General features: G+C 33.8%; 1 protein-coding gene across 4 annotated transcripts in view; it reads right to left on the bottom strand.

The window, feature by feature from the left end:
- The window catches only part of ZFHX4 (zinc finger homeobox 4), a 208,434-nt gene that overhangs the window by 158,180 nt on the left and 28,966 nt on the right, over positions 1-21,288 (bottom strand). The gene's annotated exons all lie outside the window — the stretch shown is intronic.

The following is a 21,288-nucleotide window of genomic DNA, read 5'->3' as shown; positions in this document are numbered from 1 at the left end:
CAGAATTAATGGTGCTGCCTCTTGGCATCACATTAATGAGTATGACACCCTCACAGTCCCAAAACACAGTGATCATGACCTTACCGGTGGAAGCAGTTGCTTTGAATTTTTTCTTCTCTGGAGATTGAGGGTGACACCATTCCATCGACTGTCGTTTTGTTTTGGGCTCAAAATGGTGAACCCAGATTTTATCACCTGTCACAATCCTGGACAATAACGCTTCCCTCTCAGCTTCAAAACGTTTCAGCAGCTCAGAAGACATTTTTTTTCTGAGAAATTTGTGGTCTACCATAAGACAGTGTGGAACCCATCGTGCACACACATTCAATCAAGAGCACGGATGATTGCATCCACGCTTCCTTTGCTGATTGACAGCTTCAGCACCAACTGCCGAGTCGTTATGCCTTGGTCCTCTCGAATGAGCACATCAGCAAGCTGCATCTTCTCAGGTGTGATAGCCATGGCTGGCCGCCCCGAATGCTGCAAATCCTGGAGCTCTGGTCTCACCCCTGTGCCCAGCGACTAACCGTACTTCTGTCATCTGCAGGTTCTCCATGAACTGTACACAAATGTTTATGAATGTTCCCAAGAGTTTCTTTCTCCAAAGTGAGAAATTCAATGACGGCACGCTGCTTGTAATATACATCACTTACAGATGTCATTTCAAAACACTGCTGCAGCTACGCTCTTTGTCTGAAGAAACTCAAAATTCATACACACAATCCTGACAATTCAAATAATGTATATCTAAGGTTTCACATTCATACCATTACTCTAGGCTGAGAAAAAAAATGTGGTGCATTACTTTCTGGGCAACCCTCATACAATGAAACCTTCCTGATTACTCAATGCAAGAATAATTTAGCAATATCATCTTTATTTTATAATAATTTGAGGCCAATGTACTCAAACATTAGCAGATTAAAATTTTCTCATACAAACAAAAATAGTAAAAAATTAAAGAACATTGCATTTTTACTTCGACAGTTCAGAAGCAAAACAAATATGAAATTAACAATGTAAAAGAAGGAAAGTGTATTTTTATGAGTGAGGTAAATATGTGTGCCCACAAATGATGGAAGCAGCAGTGAAGCATCATGCTGCAAGTTCTAGCCTGATATACTTTAATATGAGTATACTGCAAGATATACTGTACAGTATGTACATTATTGTAACACACTGAAGACAAAGGAAGGGCTTATATTGCAACACTACTGTTTTTGTCAGTCTGATTCCTCCTTGTTCCTACTTCTTCACATACCCAGGTCAGTTTAACACCATACATAAATGACAGATCTGGGCAATTTAAATTACAAGGTGGAAAAAATTTTTAAAGAATAAAAATATTGCCCATCTAAACTGCTGCTGGTTAGGAAAGCTTTATAATATGAAATTCTTATTGAAGAACATATGCTTTACATCTAAAAATATTTTTTTCATTAAAGGGTTTAAATAAAAAAGAAACATACCTAAATTATAACTTTCCTATGGACATTTGCACACTCTATTATAGAAGTGGTGCCTTTAATGTTGAAATCCACAAATGTGTCCCTTGGCATGTAGTATAAAACAGCGGAGAAACTTAAAAATAGATCAAAAGCATAACTCAGAAATTATAATTTTAATTCCATAACTTTATGCAATTAACAGGAGATAATGAATACAATGGTTTATAACAGTATCAAAATACAATAGTTAGGCCACAAAAATTCCATAGTCTTGTGGTATACAACACTAACATTTAGGAATACAGTATCCCTTTACCAGATTACCGAGATAAAATCATTACCACAAAATCAGAAGTGAATTTCTTTTATCTTACGAGGAAGAACAAAAGGAAAAGTACACTTAAGATATTATTATGTCTCTTGTTAATATACTAAAATAAAATTGAAATTATTCTAAATAGATTCAGTATTCTCTTTCCACAGACGTGCTTGATATTATAAGGATTATAAATTAGAACAAAAAAGTGAAATAATGAATAAAGTCTTTTTACAGGATATAAGAATTGTCAGTATAAACCAAACAGCTCAAATGCATGAGTTTTATTTCATGCTAAAGAAATCTTTGTTAAGATTATAAATCAAAGTGATTTGTGTAACTCAGAAGATAATGGATTAGTAGACTTTCCTGTAGAACCAGATGTTCAAAAGGACTTTCAGATTTTTTTATAGTCTTGATACATTTCTTCTTAACATTCCCCCAAAATAAATTTGTATAGGCTTCCAGCATCCTGCATCTTAATATCTGGCATTAAATACTGTAGTAGACTACAACAATTTTAGTCATTATTTACACCAGCTATCAAACTGAAAAAACAAAGTGAACATGTACAGATTTTTCTGACAATTTTCAAAATATAATTATACATTATTTAGTGGGTTTTTAGGTGAATATTGAATTATATAATTTTATAATCGCCTTAAAGGAGCAAAGTAATTAAACTGAGAATTTAGGAAAAAAATGTTTTTTTCTTTTTCTTTCTTGATAATGCTGTTCCAAAAAGGATGTTAAGAAATTGTGAATTCATAGGATGAAAACTAAACTACTGCCATGATATAGAAGAGTTACAAAACAAATTAGGAATTAATGGTCCATATACAACATGGAAAAAATTCAGAGGGGGTTGCTCAAATGTTCCATAGTAAGACAAGTCTTGCTTAATGTAATTATTAATGATCTGAAAAGGGTATGGGCAATGAAGTGGCAAAGATAGCAGATGACATGAAAACATTTGGATCTACAAAAGGTGCTTTACAGAAGCATAAGGAATGCACAGAAGCAGAGTGGCAGACAGAAATATAAATTCGAGGCTGTTCTTCATCAATTCATTTCCTGTGAATATTTTATGTTTTCCCACTATATGTTATATGTAGAAGTCAAGGAAATTAAATTTATTGTCTTTGCTTTTCCACAAGATTTTCAGCACTAAAACAAAGGATGCAAAGTCTTAAACTGAGTAATGCAGTTTTAGTCTTGGATAGAAAAATCTCTGTGAATACAACAGGAACAAAATTTTAAATCTAAATCGTCACATTATATCAGTGTTTCCTAAAAAAATGTGTTTTCGTTGGAATAAATCATAATGTTCTTTTCTTTTAAGCAATAAAACCAAACCAAAATGAGGATGAGACTGTATAGCATGTTGCCTCCTTTCATACAATTCTTTAAAAAAAGAATTTTTAACAAAAATATACAATTAGCTTTAAAGTTTTAATCCCCAAACCAAAATTTAAATATCCACAAAATTACTTTTTTTTAATTCATAATGAATGATGAATATGAAATATTTCTCTACACAAATCTTAAACAAAGCATCATTTCTTGCTTTGATGATGACTGATAATTTTTTGGTCATTTTGATTTCTGAATTATAACCCGAACTAAAAGAATATTTATAGTATATATATTATAAAACAAAGATACATTAAGCTGAAGAAGTTTTCTTTAAAAAACATATAGCTGAATCATTCAGGTTCAGTTGAATCTATTTGGCTTTTGTTTAACATCCTCAGTAAAGAATCAATTAATAATGTATTATTAATGTATGCAAGGCACTGAATTTGAATATTTTAGTCCACAGGATTAGCTTTTATTAATGTCATAAAACCAATTTGGAAAAAAAATGTATTTTTGAATCATAGTCCAAATTCCTTCCCATAAATATGAAAAATACTGTCGGCCTATATATAGTAATCTATTTTACTGAAACCTATTTATGCTTTTTCCCATGTATGTACTGTAGTCTTTTTTTCTAAAACAAGCTTGTTTATTTTCTTAAGCCTTTCTTAATTGAACTTATATGGCAAATATTTTGTCTCCGCTGCTCTCTTCTCAAACTGCTGCATTTGTCATTAAAGCATGGGATCTCACATAAAACTTAATCTGTCAAATGAGTTTTTATGAGAGCTAAGGATTAGGGTCGTGTAGAACATAGAGTACAAATATAGCACCTGCTTGTAGCTCCTTAAAAGTTTCTCTTCAGGATTACTCAAATGTCATCCATAGATTTAGTGCAATTTCACCAAAAGATGCAGCTACTTTAAGGTGTTGCAGATGTTGTAGGTGGCACATTTATAGTCTCATATGCACTGAAAAAATTTTTACTCCTTAGGATTGCCCTGTCCTAAGAAATATGACATTGTACCTATTTTTGTTTATAACATAGTGATATGACAGTAATTATCTCTTACCTGAGACAATTAATTTTGTTTGTTTATAAACAAAATTAATTTAATTCTTCTCTTTATTATTATACCATTACATAATTATGTACAGTAAAGATTTGATAAGACTCAATGACAACATATTTAAATATATTCAAAACTGGAAACCATCAGAAGAGCTGCTACCTAGCAGAAATATACCAAGTCTGTTAGACAAATGAAATCTTCCATCTTTATTGCTAAGGAGATGTCCAATGTATGTATGTACCTGAATGGTATCCAGATCAATAAATACGAAATATTAAGCTAGTGGGCTTAATGTCTGTTCTTGGAAAATGGTATAAAAAAAAATTAAAAATAAAATAATGAATATGTAGAACAATGTCTCTTTGTAAAGAAACCAGCATGGCTTCTGAAAGATATGTCTTCTCTTGTGTCATTCAGCCTTTAGATTTGTGCTGTATATCAATATGTGACCAAATAGCTTTTGATGAAACACTTCACCAAATGTTTCTAAGCTTCTCAGCATCAGTGAAATAAGAAAATAGATGCCTTCACCTATTGATAACTAGTCAAGAAATTGAAAAAAGAGAAGCTATAGATGGCCTGTTATCCTCTCACAGAGATGATGTTGGAATTTCCTTATAGATGTTCTAAAATTAGGGAGGAAATTAGAGGGCAGACAGGAAAATAACCAGATTTGGTGATAATGCCTAATTATTTAGGATAATAAAATCAAGAATATCTTCCTAAATTGTTTCAGTTCCGTTCTAAGAAAAATACTGAGCTATGCACACATGCTCACAAATTTCCAACTTCTCATATACATTTGAAGTAGTCAAAGATTAATTAGTGGGTAGCAAATTGAAAATGTCAAGCAGGGAGGAGGAGGAAGTGGAGAAAGAGAAGGAGATCTAATGTTTAAGAAATGAAATGAAAATAAAATATAAAAACAATAATGCCTTTATTTAAATGTATAATTGCACATGAGTTATGTACATTTCTGGTCATCTCAAAACAATAATGCCTTTATTTAAATGTATAATTGCACATGAGCTATGTACATTTCTGGTCATCTCAAAAATGAACATTGTAGAGTTGGTAAAAGTACAAAACAAAGCAAGCAATTTTGGGGCAAATGAATTGCAGAAACCAGAGCAAAGGTGGCTATAGAGATGAAAGAAGTGTATAAAATACTACATGTTATGGAAAATTAGACCAGAAATAAATGTCTCTTAAATGAAATATCTACTGAAACAAAATTTAAGACCAATTATGGAATTCACAGAAAGTGATCAGGTTGGGATAGTTACTAAACACAAGCTGTTTTAAAATGAACTGAAAACATATGATGATTGATGAGTTCCATTCTTGGCATCTGTTAACCACCTCCAGAAACATTTCAGCCCTTTTTAACTTTTTCGATTCTTCAAAATTTCCAAGGCCAATTGTTATTTATCATGCCTTGTCAGAGTTGTAAATAGACTTTAAGACCATACATACTTCAATATTTATTGTTCTCTTACCTATACTAATACACTAAAAATATTGACAAGATAAAAAAAGAAACTTAAACAATTATCCTAACTAATATTTTTAGTGTATAAGTAAACAATTGGTTATATAAAATATGTATTAAGCATTAAGATAGAAAAAGAAATGTTTCATTATTTTTTGTATCCTTGAGTAATTGGGTTTCATTTAATTTCATTTAAAGCATGAAATTGTTAGCCTTATGGATAAATCTGAATAAATTATTACTACTGGATCAAAGAACAGAAATTATAAAGAGCAGTATTCTTATATAAGAATACAGACTTTGATTAGAGGGAAACACAAACGTAATTATACAAACTTTTCAATATTTTATTGTTATTGTTTCATATACTGCTATGGACACTTGTATGATCCAAGATACAAGTTTTTTAAAAGAAATCAGTTGATATTTTTTTTTTAATAGTTGGGTAGCTTATATTAAGCTAGAAAAGCATCCATAACTACAAATACAAAAATACCATGTTTCCCCCAAAATAAGACCTTATCTTATATTTTTTTGAACCCTGAAATAAGCGCTTGGCCTTATTGCCATGAACTCAAAAGCCTGATTGGGCTTATTATCAGGGGATGTTTTATTTTGTGGGAAACAGGGCAAATTCCTAGGTGTCATTTTAATACAGTACTGACTTTTTCATTATTCAATAAAGAACTATCCTTTAAATACATAAAATCAAGCTATACACACACATTCACATTTTTATGCACCGATGCATAAAAGCTTACTACATATTTGAGTATATAGTCTGGCTTGGGTAGAGTTGTTAATATGCAGTGTTAGGGATTCCCACAGAAATAACATATCTATACATATGTTAGGCCAACAGTTTAATTATGAATGTAGTAGTGAATGTACACCTTGTTCTCTACAGTCAACTAATCAGAATAGCACTCTTGCATATTTTATCACTCATTACTCACTTTCCAGTCTGATAATTTGATATACAAACTGTGGCATCTTCTCAGTAGCTGCCATACATTATAAAAGATTTCCAACTTATTAACATATACTATAAAGTTTCTCGGATAAAACATGTTCTGTAAAAACGAGAAACCTTGTAGAAGTGAAATTACAATTCACTGGGGAACTATGGACCAGTTATTCTTTCACAGCCCTATTTGCATCACACGGTTATTGGATGAAAATACCACTGTGTATAATGGCTCAATTTCATAGTGGTAATGGCGTATATATTATAATGAACAAATAAAAAAATGAACAGATTGTACAACATATGGCATAGTTCTGAGTATAAGGACATTTCCAATATTTGTTCGTAATTAAGAGAAGCACTGTATATATAAAGAACTTCTACATAATATTTCAAAATATATTTCTACAAAGATTGGTGACAATTTTACTTAAATAATATCCCTCCCTTCTTTCTTTCTTTCTTTCTTTCTTTCTTTCTTTCTTTCTTTCTTTCTTTCTTTCTTTCTTTCTTTCTTTCTTTCTTTCTTTCTTTCTTTCTTTCTTTCTTTCTTTCTTTCTTTCTTTCTTTCTTTCTTCCTTCCTTCCTTCCTTCCTTCCTTCCTTCCTTTTATAACAAGACTATTGCTGGAGCATGATAACCCCTCTCAATAGTAGAAAAATGCTTTAAAAAAGCTTTAACATGGTCTTACAAAATAATGCTTAGGTTGTTTACATATTACATTTTCTATATTTTATAATCAATAAATTAATAAAAATTAATAAAAGAAAAAATAACTCTTTGAAATGATTACTTTCTCACAAGTTCATTTACAACATTTACAGTTGTGGGGAAAATAAGAAGCAGGAGCAATAAGTAGGTTTTCTGCTCAAGTTACATATAAAAAGGCAGGATAAAAATCTAATAATAATAATTGCCTGTAAGCAAGAACTAGTGGGACAACAAAATAGAGAAAATAATAGAAAATAAAGAAGCTAAACTGCTCTGGGACTTTAAAATTCAAACAGACAAGAACCTGAGACATAATACCTCAGACTTAAGAACTGTCAATAAGAAAGACAAAAAAGTCTCGATGTTGCAGTACCTGGAGACAGTATAATAGAACAGGAAGAAATATAGAAAATAACAAAATATAATAGAGCAGAATGACTATGGCAAAACAAAGATCACACCAACATTAATAGGTACCTTGGGTACAATTCTAAAACTTCTGGAGAACCATTTGAACACCATTGGCATTGATAAAGTTACCACCTGTCAATGGCTAAAGGCAGCTTTACTTTGAACAGATTACATCCTGAAACAATGTCTTAATACCATGAAACAACAACATCTGCCTATCCAGGTTCTTGGGAAGGATGATAAGATAAGTGGATTAAAATGCCAAATCCAATCTAAACATCTGGCTCACTGAGCAACAAATCATAATAATGTAATCAAGGCCAAAACTTAAAAATTAGCAAAGTGCACATTTTGCAAAGAAGCAGAAGAAACAATGGATCATAAACTGAATTCATGCAAGATCATCATGCAAACTGATGATAAACAACGACCTAACAATGTTGCCAAAATGATTCATTGAAATATTTATAAAAATGGTTATGTGCCAATAATGAAACCTTGGTGGGAACATATAAATGAAGAAGTAATAGAAAATAAACATGTTAAAGTATTGTGGAATTTTTGAATACAAATAACACATCAGATATAATTGTGGTTAAAAAGAAAAAAAATGGATTATTGATATGGCCATACCAAAAGATAGCAGACTAGAAGACAAAGAATTGGAGATGATCATAAGGTACTAAGATCTGAAAATCAAAATTGAAAGTTTATGGCATAAATCAATGATAATATTGGAACACTGGGTGCCATACCTCCCAAAATTTGATGGCATTTAGAGAATATGCCTACCTAGGTATGCCCATGTTTCACCATCACTCCGCAGTCTGCATTGGCTGCCGATCAATTTCCGGTCACAATTCAAAGTGTTGGTTATGACCTTTAAAGCCCTTCATGGCATCGGACCAGAATATCTCCGAGACCGCCTCCTGCCGCACGAATCCCAGCGACCGATTAGGTCCCACAGAGTTGGCCTTCTCCGGGTCCCGTCAACTAAACAATGTCGGTTGGCGGGCCCCAGGGGAAGAGCCTTTTCTCTGTGGCGGCACCGGCCCTCTGGAACCAACTCCCCCCGGAGATTAGAACTGCCCCTACTCTTCCTGCCTTCCGTAAACTCCTTAAAACCCACCTTTGCCGTCAGGCATGGGGGAACTGAAACATCTCCCCCCTGGGCACGTTTAATTTATGCATGGTATGTCTGTGTGTGTGTCTGTTAGCATATGGGGTTTTTAAATATTTAAATATTTTAAATTTGTCTGATTGCTTATGATTTGTTTCTACATGTTGTGAGCCGCCCCGAGTCTTCGGAGAGGGGCGGCATACAAATCTAAGTAATAAATAAATAAATAAATAAATATGTGCATTGATAAAACTTCCATTTGACAATTACAAAAGGGCACACTGCTTGGATCTGCACATATAATACAACAATATATTAAAACATCCTATCATATGAAGAACTTGATGCAAATGAAGGCCAATACCAGTTAAATGGCTTGTGAACAGATACAATCAAAGGTGATTCATTACCAGAAATAAAATATTCAAGGATGCAGAACTGGAAAACATTCAGAAAAATAAGGAAAATGGAAGATCCCAAAGTAATAGTAGAATAGTAGAGGAAATTCAGATAATCACAATTGCAATTATAAACAGCTGATATGAAATACAGAAATGATAACTTAGAAGTGATATCAACAGAACCAGTGCAGCCAACACCGAAACTATCATTGATTTAATTTCCTACAATGAGAAAAATTAAAAGAGAGTATGGCGCCATAAGCCGAATTACTTATAAAAAGATCAAAATTGCTAGCATTAAAACAGTGCTCAAGAAACACCTGGTATTTATAATGATATGAATAAGAGGCTTGCAAGGGTTTAAAAACATCAATTGAACAGACCAATCAGGTTGCCCATAGTACAGAAGTGGGGGTTATAGAAGAACTGGGTATTGAAATCCAGGGAGTAGCACTGCCAGAGAACCAGCTTTGGAAGCAAAATCAGCAAATCATTACAAGAGAGTAAAAGCCTATTACGGTTCATCAACCATCTTGGAAAGGAGTCAACTGGATTTCAATTTTTGGTTTTCCATAAAACTTTGGATAATACACAGGAAACAATGTGAGATTTTATTATCATTTTTACCATTTGATAGCCAAGATTTCTTTTCTTAAAAATCACTGAAAGTAATTTACTTTGATAATTTAATACATTGTAGGCAACTACTGTATTTTTTGAAGTACAATATGCACCTTCCCCCCCCCCAAAAAAGGATGGAAATGTCTATGCATCTTATACACCGAATGCAAACATTTTCCTGTCCCGAAGCTCTCCCTTCCCCTGCCTGCAGAGAGTTCCTAGGTGCCAGGGGGTGGCAAAAATGTTCCCATTTTTTGTGAAAAATGGGCCATTTCCCTCCCATTTTTTTGCAAAAATGGAGTGGGCAAAGGGTGTGGGAACTCTTACGAATGGCACAAAATTTTGTGTCAACTTGTGCTTTTCTACAGCTATGGACCCACCTGGGAAGGAGGGTTTGAGAGATTTCAGTTCCCTTTGGGAGGGGTTAGAAAGTCATGCACTTCAAAGGCATGATATGAACCTTTTTTCCCCTTGTAGTATGAAGAGAAGTAATCATCACCTAGAGGTTCGACTACTGCAATGCTCTCTATATGAAGCTACCTTTGAACAGTGTTCGGAAATTTCAGATCGTGCAGAATGCAGCCGCGAGAGCAATCATGGGCCTTCCTAGATACGGCCACGTTTCATCAACACTCTGCGGCCTGCACTGGCTATTGATCAGTTTCCGGTCACAATTCAAAGTGTTAGTTATGTCCTATAAAGCCCTACATGGCATCGGACCAGAATACCTCCAGGACCATCTTCTGCTGCAAGAATTCCAGTGGCCAATTAGGTCTCACAGAGTTGGCCTTCTCCGGGTCCCGTTGACTAAGCAATGTCACCTGGCGGGACCCAGAGGAAGAGCCTTCTCTGTGGTGGCCCTGGCCCTCTGGAATCAATTCCCGCCAAAGATCAGAATTGCCGTTACCCTCCTCGCCTTTTGCAAGTTGTTGAAACTCACCTTTGTCGCCAGGCATGGGGAAATTGACATATCACCTTACTATTTTGGTTTATGTATGGTTTGATTGGGCTGTGTGATTATTTATTACAAGGGTTTTTAAATTGTTTTTTAAATATAGGATTTGTACACTGTTTATCATTGTTGTGAACCGCCCCAAAGCTTCGGAGAGGGGCGGCATACATATCTAATATATTATTATTATTATTATTATTATTATTATTATTATTATTATTAAATTTGGAACTTACCTCGTAAAGGGCAGTCATATTAAAATGAGGGTTTTAAAACATGAATGAGATAAGTAATAATATAAGAAATGGACTGAAGAACTATGGCATAGTTTTAATAAAACTAAGCAAATAGCCAAGAGAAATTTTGATAGCTAATAGCATTTTGAACCCGAATGAGAACAGAAAACAATATTTGAAACCGGATGATAAAATTAGAAAAGGAGGTAGCACAAAATAAATGATGTATACCAAAATAAAATAGATAAATAATTAAGAATTTGGCAATTTATATTATATTATATTGTATTTTAATTTGAAGGTATGTGAATTTGTATTTCTGTAAGGTGGAGGAAAAAAATAAAAAATTTATACCCAGAAAAAAAGTCATACACTTCCATCTTCCTTTCAGCTCTTCATTTTCTTAAACATGCCTGAGTTTTAACTTCATTTTTTTTCACATTTTTTTTTAACAATGACCAGCTGGCTGAATGCTGATTTATTTTAACCCCCTGCTAGATTAAGCTGTTTTTTCCCCCTTTTATGTTGTTCTTTTGAATAACGTTCATTTTCTCCCATAAGGAAACACAGCATGCCCTTAAGGGTAAAAGTGCCTACATTTGATTTACATTAATACTGGACTCTCACCACAGGGTTTTTAAATTTTTTTAATTTGCAAAATAGTAGGGGTTTATTATTTAAAAAAACATTGTTTTCATTTTGGATCAAAATATCCAGAAAATATATTTTCTTTTTCTTTTTTTTTTTGCTTCAATGTTCTTTGCTTTTTGGCTAAATTCCAAAGAACAACAATGACTCAGATTACAGATAAGCAAGGATGGCGGATCTCCAGGAAAGGTAAGATGCATTTTAAAATTAAATTAAAAGTTTGAGAAAATGATGATGGCTGTGTAAAATATTCAGATGCATGTAGTTCTAGATAGGGAGGTGCAGCAGTTGGAGGCCCCACAGACAAAATAAACCATCCCTCAAAAGCCAAACCACGGTGGCGCCTCTAACTGCTGCACTCCCCTCCAACACACACACAGAGCGAACTGACACATACTATAAACACATAGCCAGACCACAAACACAGGGCCAAACCAAAACCCAGGATGTTACCCCACAGACAAACATTACAAAACAGCTGACTAGTCTGCAGGCATCAATTGCTACAACCACTGAGGATGTCACCCCTAATCTGCAAACATCAACTAAGCTGCATACATCAACTATATCAATTACACAAAGTGTTACCCCACCAATCAATTAGGATGTTTCAACACAGCCAACTAACTAACTTGCAGCAGCTGAGCCAGCACTCCACACCCATATTGAAAATTGGAATCTACTGAATATGCAAGATAAATGTGTATATTGAAATCATGTGATAAAATCACAAAGAGAATGCTGGCAAAGAAAAGTATTACATAGTTAATTTCTTCAAAAGATTGAGGGAAAGTGGATAAAATAAAACCAGGAAATGATTTACAACTGGAACATTAGAAAAAGAATGGTTTTGGCTGTGAAAAAGGAAGCTATTTGAATAAAGGCAATGAGGACTAAGATTGAAAGATCATTAAATCATATTGTGAATTGCAATATGAAATTTATACAAGTACAATTGCAAATTGTGCAAAAAAGCAGAAGAAACAGTAGATCATATGCAGCATTAGGTGCTATATATGAAGCTGGTTGTACAAACTAACTATAAATAATACAGTTACCAAAATAATTCACTGAAACATCTGTAAAAATTATCATATATAATAAAAAAAATTAGACCATTTAGTTGAAAATGTAGTTAAAATGAGCAAACATTGTGGTATTTCTAAATACAAATGGATAAAATCTTGATTCTTAACACACTAGACAATTGTGGTTGAAAAGAAGTCAGTGCGGATAATTGATGTGGCAATACCAGATAATAACAGAAGAATTCAAAAAAATAGCAAAGTATCAAGATATAAAAACTGAAATTGAAAGATTATGGCTTGAATGTGTCATGGCTGTTCTTGGGGAGACCTTGATATGTATGAAGACCAACACCAGCTAAAGAACTTGAAACTGTGACTTCACCTTGTTGTGAACAGATAAAAATAAACCTATGCACTTCAATTTAATAGAAGTTCTAATAATAGTTCTTAGCCCTATACATATAAAAATATAATAATTGAAAGTAGTAAATAGAATTAAATTCGAAATAAAATTATCATGTCTTAAACTTCTTTTATATGTGAAATAATATATTTTAGTAACTGCATATAAATAATAAGCAAAGAATAACTTTAATCTAAACAAGTACAAAATATTTAAAAACATGTTTTGACGCTTAATCGTACTCAAACTTTCCAATTTTCTTTTGCATAATCACATGTACGCAAGTAAGAGCAAAAGTTCAATATCTGGAATTGAACATATCTATGATATTTGATTTTAAAATTTAAATGTAGAACAAATCTATTGAAATGGAAAAAATGAGGCTTTGATTGATTGATTGATTGATTGATTTAATATTGATTAAATTTTAGTATTGCACAATTAAATTTAAATGAATTACTGTATCTGGATTCTCTCAAATAAAATGAATTTTAGCTCTGATTTTCAGCTAATGTTTGAACCAACATTTTGTTTCTTACATCCAAACTCATTTGGTTGAGTTAGGATGCTATAAAAATTGAATGAATGAATGAATGAATGAATGAATGAATGAATGAATGAATGAATGAATGAATGAATAAAAAACAAGCATTGGGCATACTTTGAATGGGTTTTCCTCACTATTTCTTACATGCTTTTCCAAATCCAACTTTTTTTAACCCTGATGCTTTAATGCATAATATAATGAGAAAAATGCAAGCTTTCATTCAAATTAGTAGTCTTCAAATCACCTACATCCTATCATATCATTCATCAGCGAGGCACAATAAATTAATACAATGTCTTTGTTTAACTCAAAATACAAATATGCAAACTTTAGGAGGGAACCAGATAGATTATTCTGCTTCACTAAAGACAGAACACAAAGTTTATGAAATTAAGCTTTCTGCTTTGAATCAGACTTGAAGAGCTAGAATTCTTCCTTCCTTCCAAAGATAAAGGAATATTAGTTGTTCAGTTGAATGGCCGGTGCCAAATGGTATTTACATTTCTTACTGAAGATGCTAGCTCACAGGCCAACCAGTTGACCATGAAAATTCTTAGCCCTAAGTGACCCAAAGACTGACTATAAATCTATCCCCTAAAATACAGTCAATGCCCCATTTGTTCTTCCAGCCGTTCTGTATGTAATGTTAAACATTTTATTATAATCTAGTTATACAGTATTGAGATCTTTTAAGGCTGGTAGCAATAATTTGTTGACAAAATGAAGGATTACGGTAAACTTTTGTTTAAAATAAACACATTACAGGGTCAGCATCACCCAAGGGAATGTCACTTAAGGAGAGGATTATGCAATTATATTGCATTTAATGAGTCAAAGACATAAAAACAGATGAAAAAAGGTACTAAATTAATGTTTATAAAAAGAAAAAGGTTACAAAACAGTGCAGCTTGCCATTATGTAGTTAGATTCATTTTAATAACTATTTTTGCCCCAAACTGGAAATTATTCAGACTACTACAACTGCAAAACCTGGTAGCTAGAGTAATATCTGGCGATTGATTTTATAGAATCAGCTTTGAATTTTATATCCTAGCTTCCAGTTTGTTTTTCATCCAATTCAAGATCCAGGTTTTGACTAATAAAGCTCTGAAGATCTTTTTTTTATATGGTTCTCTATGATCAACATCAGAAATGCCTTTACAGTGACACCTGTAAGGAATTCAGGGATATTAATAGCATCCTTAAATATGCTGTCTGTATTACAGTGGTTCTCAACCTGGGGGTTGGGACCCCTTTGGGGGTCAAACAACTGTTTCACAGGGGTTTCCCAAGACCATGGGAAAAGACAAATAAAGGTTTTGGAACATATTTTTACAATCCAATCAATCAGGCATTTACAGTGGGGATGTCCCTCTGACCTTCCTGCCAATCAGCTTAAAGCTCTGTTGGGAGAATTGGCGCTAGATTTATGATTGGGGGTCACCACAACATGAGGAACTATATTAAGGGGTTGTGGCATTAGAAAGGTTAAAAACCACTGCTTTACAACATATCATTGAATGCCTAATTATTATCTCATTTCATTTGTGTCTATGTTTAATATTAGCATATTATGCAATTCGAATTGCTTGCATAATTAAATTTAAATGAATCATCTCGATTCTCTCAGATAAAATGAATGTATGGCATTGTTTCTATCGGATGTCTGAACCAATACTTTTCTTCTTATATCCAAAGTCCACTTTAGGAGTTCATAGTTTGACAATTTACCAAGGCCAGAGGGTGGACAATATACTTTCTTCAGAATTATATATATACAGTATTGAATTGGAAGTGTGACAAATTTCAATACCATTTAGGGATATGTTTTTATTCATTTTTTATCGTTTTGTTTTCATCCCTCCAATTTTTATTTTCATTTTGAAAATACCAATAAGCAAATGTTTAGAGAAGTTGTCATTAAATGCAACCTTGGCTTATCAATAATACCCTTTGTGATGATAGTTACAGATTATTTGGAAGAGGGGTTTTTTAAGCTGCAGAGGATAAAGCATAACTGGTGGGAAAGAGGTAACCTACTAAAAGGTAGTGAAGACTGAATTGAATATTCTAGATACCATGGCCAGAAAGGTTGAAGGCAAACGTTGCCTCCCCTTGGACTTGGGGGCATTAAAAGGTGAAGAAAGATTTAATAGTTTTGGAAATATGTATAACGAAAACTGACTTCTGTGATGAATAAGTTCTCCCTAGGCTAAGAGTGATACTGTGATATATTTGACTCTCTATTACTATGGTGATGCTAAATTAACTCAGAGAAATCTTACCAACTGGGGAGCTTATGCTAGTGATTTATACATACTTTTAACAAATAATAAATAAATGATATGCTATATTTTTTTTTACAAGACCAAACATTCCTGATATGGTCAAAGACCCATTTCACATATCTCAAAATATGCATTTCTCTATGCATAAGTTACCATTAAATTCTATGTTGCTACAATGGTGTTATCATTTAAATTGCTTCCATTAAAAATTAGAACCCTTAATTCATAGCTTCCCATTAAATTCACAAAATTTATTTTCTCCCTTCCTATGTAATCAAAATATGCAAGTTAAGAATAATACTTGACATAATCGATCAGCATGTTAATCAATTAAAAATGATGAGATTGAGAGATTATATGTGTGCATGTTGTAGGTTTTTTTTACTGCTTCTGTGCAGGTGGATGATACCACATGCCACGTAGAAGTTCAGCGGGCAGCATTACAGACAAGGCCTTTAATAAATTCCATTCACTTTCTTGGCAAGCAAGTAGCTGCTGGTATTAGAGCTGCTGGAAGGCATATGGCTTACAAACCACAGCTTTGCTATACATATACAAGTGCACACTTTCTCATAAATAACCAATACTTATTTAGCTTGATCTTGATTATCGTTTTGGAACGCTTTTACCTCTGTGTTAGGCAAACGAGAAGCAAGTATTTTTCAAGGACAATTCTAGCTGAAATTCTCTCTAAAGGATCAAAGCAAAACATGCTTAGTAGGAATGAATACAGCTTTGTTCCCTCAGCTACCAGTAGCCATAGACATAAAAATAGTGTGTTTCTAAATACTTATGGAAAGATCATCAACACTTTTTGCCTTGAGTTTTCTTCCAGAATACCGTGGCCCATATGTTTTTTTACTATAAAACATGAAAGAAAAGGTGTTGCTCTGGTCAAATAAAAATAAAGTTTACTAGTTTGTGTCTCAGGTTTAAGCAGGCCAAATCCTGCCAAAGACATTAAACAACATCTGCAAAACAGATTTTCATTCAATTCATTGGTTGAAAGCTAAGCTCTTAGGCAGATGATGCCTTAGAACTAACCTTTCACCTTGAATTAGAATTAGGTCATTCAACTTTTCTACTTTTTGAAAAAATGAAAGTTAAGGGTAAAACTAACGCTAATATTAATGCTATTATGAATCAATTATATTCTATTAAAAACAAACAATTTTTAAAATGGTAAATTGAATTTTGTTATTTATTCTTATAACTGCAAAAATATGTACTATTGTACTATCATGTATTATACAAGTCTCACTGACTTTAGTGGAACCTACTTCAAAGTCCTTAATCTATATTTTTTTAAATGTAAATTAAATATTGGTTTGTCATATTAGGCAACTGATTGTACAAATTACCTCTTTATTCAGCAGAATAGAAATGTTTTAAAACTTGAATAGCTTCCATTTTTACATCATGCCTTAGCAATACTCAGGCAGTTTAGATCTTTATTTCCTTAAAGCAAGTCATACATTTAGAAATGTATACAGCCATGCATCTAAGGTACATAACTCTAGATGGCAAACAATATATACAAAACCAATATAGTATCTATGACCCATTAAAATAGTAAAATATAACACAAAACCCAAACAAATAAACATAGCATAGTTTGTTCCAATTTTATAAAATGAACAAATATATCAAGTCACCTAGCATGCTGTGATTTCAAATCCAGTATCCTATAAGACTTGAGGAAAAACAGCCTTCTAAAATATCAAGAGGATTGGGGGCTATGCAAATGTTGGGAAGAGGGGGAGGTGTTGTGACAGAGAACATGCTGTGACCGAGAACTTGGACCCACTGGTGTAAGAAAAGGGACCACCAGAGTGTATCTATCCTGTCAGACCAGGACCAGGTAGAACCCCTTTCTACAACACCCATTTAATAGAAGTACAGATGTGAGGATTCCAATTATTTTCCTTCAATAAAAATGCATTTTTTTATTGCTATATTTTGAGACTGGCAAAAAGAATGGATTATCTAGACAGCAGCATACCTTTTCTTTGCCAGTCCATTTCATTATCAGACTGGCCTATTTAGTTGAGATCATGAGTTAGGGGACCTAACTTTTAAATAAACCAAAATAGAAGGGAGATTGAAGAATTTAGTTAAGAAACTGGGGGGAGAACAATGGCAAGAAAAAAGCATTCTCTTCTGATATTTCAAAGATCTGATGGAGGTTTGCATGATTTTATGTCTACAATTTGGAAGCTCTAGAATTAACTGATTAAATCCTAGGGAAATGAACTACAGTGATCCCTCGATTATCGCGAGGGTTCCGTTCCAAGACCCCTCGCGATAATCGATTTTTCGCGATATAGTGGTGCGGAAGTAAAAACACCATCTGCGCATGCGCGCCCTGTTTTCCATGGCCGCGCATGCACATATGGTGTTTTTACTTCCGCACCTGGGAAGACCCAGGGAAGGTTCCTTCCGCCGCCCAGCAGCTGATCTGCTCGGCAGCGCCGCAGCAGCGAGGAGCCGAAGATCGGGGTTTCCCCTTTGCGTGGGCGGCGGGGAAGACCCAGGGAAGGTTCCTTCGACCGCCCAGCAGCTGATCTGCTCGGCAGCGCCGCAGCAGCAGCGAGGAGCCGAAGATCGGGGTTTCCCCTTTGCGTGGGCGGCGGGGAAGACCCAGGGAAGGTTCCTTCGACCGCCCAGCAGCTGATCTGCTCGGCAGCGCCGCAGCAGCGAGGAGCCGAAGATCGGGGTTTCCCCTTTGCGTGGGCGGCGGGGAAGACCCAGGGAAGGTTCCTTCGACCGCCCAGCAGCTGATCTGCTCGGCAGCGCCGCAGCAGCGAGGAGCCGAAGATCGGGGTTTCCCCGCTGCCCGCCGCTCGAGAGCAAGAGGGGGAGAGATAGAGAAAGAGAGAGAAGGAAAGAAAGAGATGAGAGAGGGAGGAAGAGAGTGTGAGAGAGGAAGAAGCAAGATAGAGAAAAAAAGAGAGAAAGAAAGATGAGAAAGGAAGAGAGTGACGTCATCGGGTGGGAAAATATTTTTCATTAATATTTTTTGAAAAATCGCGATATAGCATTTCGCGAAGATCGAGATCGCGAAAATCGAGGGATCACTGTATTACTCTATGACAGCATAATTTTATGTATTCATTATATATTTATTTTAGAGGAAGAGGAAGACAAGACCTTCCAACCAACAAAACTAATCCTCTCTCCCTAAACCAGTATCACTTTTGTGTCTCTTAAGGGATTTTATTTCATTTTCATTTTTAAAAATTGTAAAATCCCCTTTCAGAGTTGTACTCCAGGAATTACACAGAAAGCATTTCTGAGCCACAAAATAAAAACATTGTTCATATCGTCTGATTGTTTTCATAGGCAATATTGTAAAATTATTAGAGCTTTGCATAAGAACTTCCTCTTTTTTGAATTAACACTCTGTAATCTTCACAAAACCAAAATACAGCACTCATGTACGAAAGGTTTAGATCTCAACAGTTGGAAATTGGCATAGAAATCCAATCAATAAATGATAATAAATAAATAAATTACATGTTAATTTAAACCCTACTAGCTCTGTATGTTCTATATATGATTACTGGTTTGAATTAGAGGAGGAGGAGAAGGAGGAAACATTTTTGAAAAAAGCAAGATGTGAAACGTAAGAACCTAATGATATGATAGCTTGATATTATATAGCTTCAGTACAAATATTCTGATGCCATTGTAATTTAAAATATTACTTTCTAAAGGTTGCCTTCATATTCCCTACTTAAATATGGGGTTTCCTGCCAAGGCAGAGGGTTGGATTAGAAGTACTTCCAACTCTGTTATTGTATTCTATACTATAAATAAACTAGTTAAATTACAAAATGCAAAAAGTAAAAAAAATACTTTTAATTTCTTACTGTTCTTATTGTTTACATTTAAAGGAGTGACAATACAACTATTTTGTAAGACCTTGTAGATTTATTATGGATAAAGTTATGTTGTGTTTAATATTATAGGTATGGAAGAAAATTCAAAGTAGCATTTTATAGAGGTGCCGACTTTCTTGATAAGCACCACATGCTTCTAAAACATGTAATTATTCAGAAAGATTTCTAAACATATACTGAAAAATAAAATGGTGTCAGGCACTCTGATGTGTCCATATTTGTAAACTTGTCTTTTGTTTCTAGACATTTAGAAACTTTTCTATGACTTTGAAGGCCAGCAGAAAGCTAAAGTTCTATTGTACCTCAAGTTGAAGGCAGTAGCAGTTATCAATATATTTAACAGTCTGCCTCCAAGGAAATAAATTTCATCATTTGTGATTGTAGCAGGTCAACATAAAAAGGCTGAATGGGGATATTAAGCAAAAGGTTGAAGACTACATATTTTCAGAAGGGTCTCTTGCCCAGAGGGCGGAAAGAAAAAGGAAAAGAAGAGGGAATGATAGCTTTTTCATTATAAAATTCAAATACAAAATATATTCATTACTTTGTACTTTAAAAATCAGGTTTCAGCAACCTGTCTAACATCATAATTTATACACAGTTAAGATTTTTTTTGTGGGGGGAAAGTTGCTTACAGAACTATTTGCCTATTACTTTGTGTGCAAATTACAATAAGATTTGAGATGAAACATAATTTTCTACAGCTGATTTAATCCATAAACATCAATATCTGCATTACTTAGTACTACTTTCTAAATTAGACATAAAAATTGTCTTACATTATATTTAAATTAACTATATGGCTGCCTGTCTCCAGACAGTGATTCTGTACATGGCCAATCTTTTAGTATCCTAAACTGGATAAATGTTTTGAATAAAATGTTCAGGTAAAGAAATAAAAAACACCTTGGCAAAGGACAAATTTTGAATGCAGAAATGAATAAGTACAACCCTATAAAGCAATCCAGTAAAACATTGCTAAAAACATTATCCAATAATTAAAATTTGGAAGCATAATGGCATATTAGGTCATGATAGTATTCATCAACTTGACAGATTCAAAGCATTTTCTTCCAGGCAACAAAACAATGAATTTACCTTTATGCTGACACTTTCTACATCACACCTTTAACCTTTTAATGTTTTTTTTTGGGGGGGGGGGGTGTTAAGGCTTAAAAAAAGAAATAGGCAAAAAGACAATACACCGTACTTGTAAATCTCATAATAAAAATAGAGTTCACTGGTATATGTTTTCAATAGATACTGAAGTCAGAGGATTTGGTTGAGATGATTTATGATTAATCCATAGCATGAAGCTATAGTATTTTTATATACAATAATAAACAACTGTCAATTTAAATATGT

The sequence above is a fragment of the Erythrolamprus reginae genome, chromosome 3 (assembly GCF_031021105.1).
Source record: "Erythrolamprus reginae isolate rEryReg1 chromosome 3, rEryReg1.hap1, whole genome shotgun sequence".
Lineage (NCBI taxonomy): Eukaryota > Metazoa > Chordata > Lepidosauria > Squamata > Dipsadidae > Erythrolamprus > Erythrolamprus reginae.
This window is presented reverse-complemented; position numbering and strand designations above follow the sequence as displayed.